Genomic DNA, 410 nt, shown 5'->3' on the forward strand with positions numbered 1-410 from the left:
TTCCTCAGACTGGGAGGAAAGAGAGCCACAGAGGTGAAGTGCCCTTCTCATCACATCATATCAGGAGGTATATTATATCAACATGAATTATCACTGGTGATGTTAACTTTGATCACTTGGTTAAGGTTGTGTCTGCCAGGTCTGTCCACTGTAAAGCTACATATTTTCCCCTTGTCATATTCTGTTCTTTGGAAGTAAGTCACTAAGTTTGGTGTAGGGGTTCGGGGAGGGCTAAGGTCCAGCTCCTGGAGGGGGAACGTATGATGTATATCATAGCATAATATGTGGTATATTACTTGGAATACTTCTATTTGGAAGACTTGTCTCTTCTCCCTCCTGATGGTTTTTAAAAATATTTTTATTGATTTCAGGGAGGAAGGGGGGGGGAGAGGGAGAGGGAGAGGGAGAGG

This window comes from Myotis brandtii, unplaced genomic scaffold (assembly GCF_000412655.1).
Source record: "Myotis brandtii unplaced genomic scaffold, ASM41265v1 scaffold966, whole genome shotgun sequence".
NCBI lineage: Eukaryota > Metazoa > Chordata > Mammalia > Chiroptera > Vespertilionidae > Myotis > Myotis brandtii.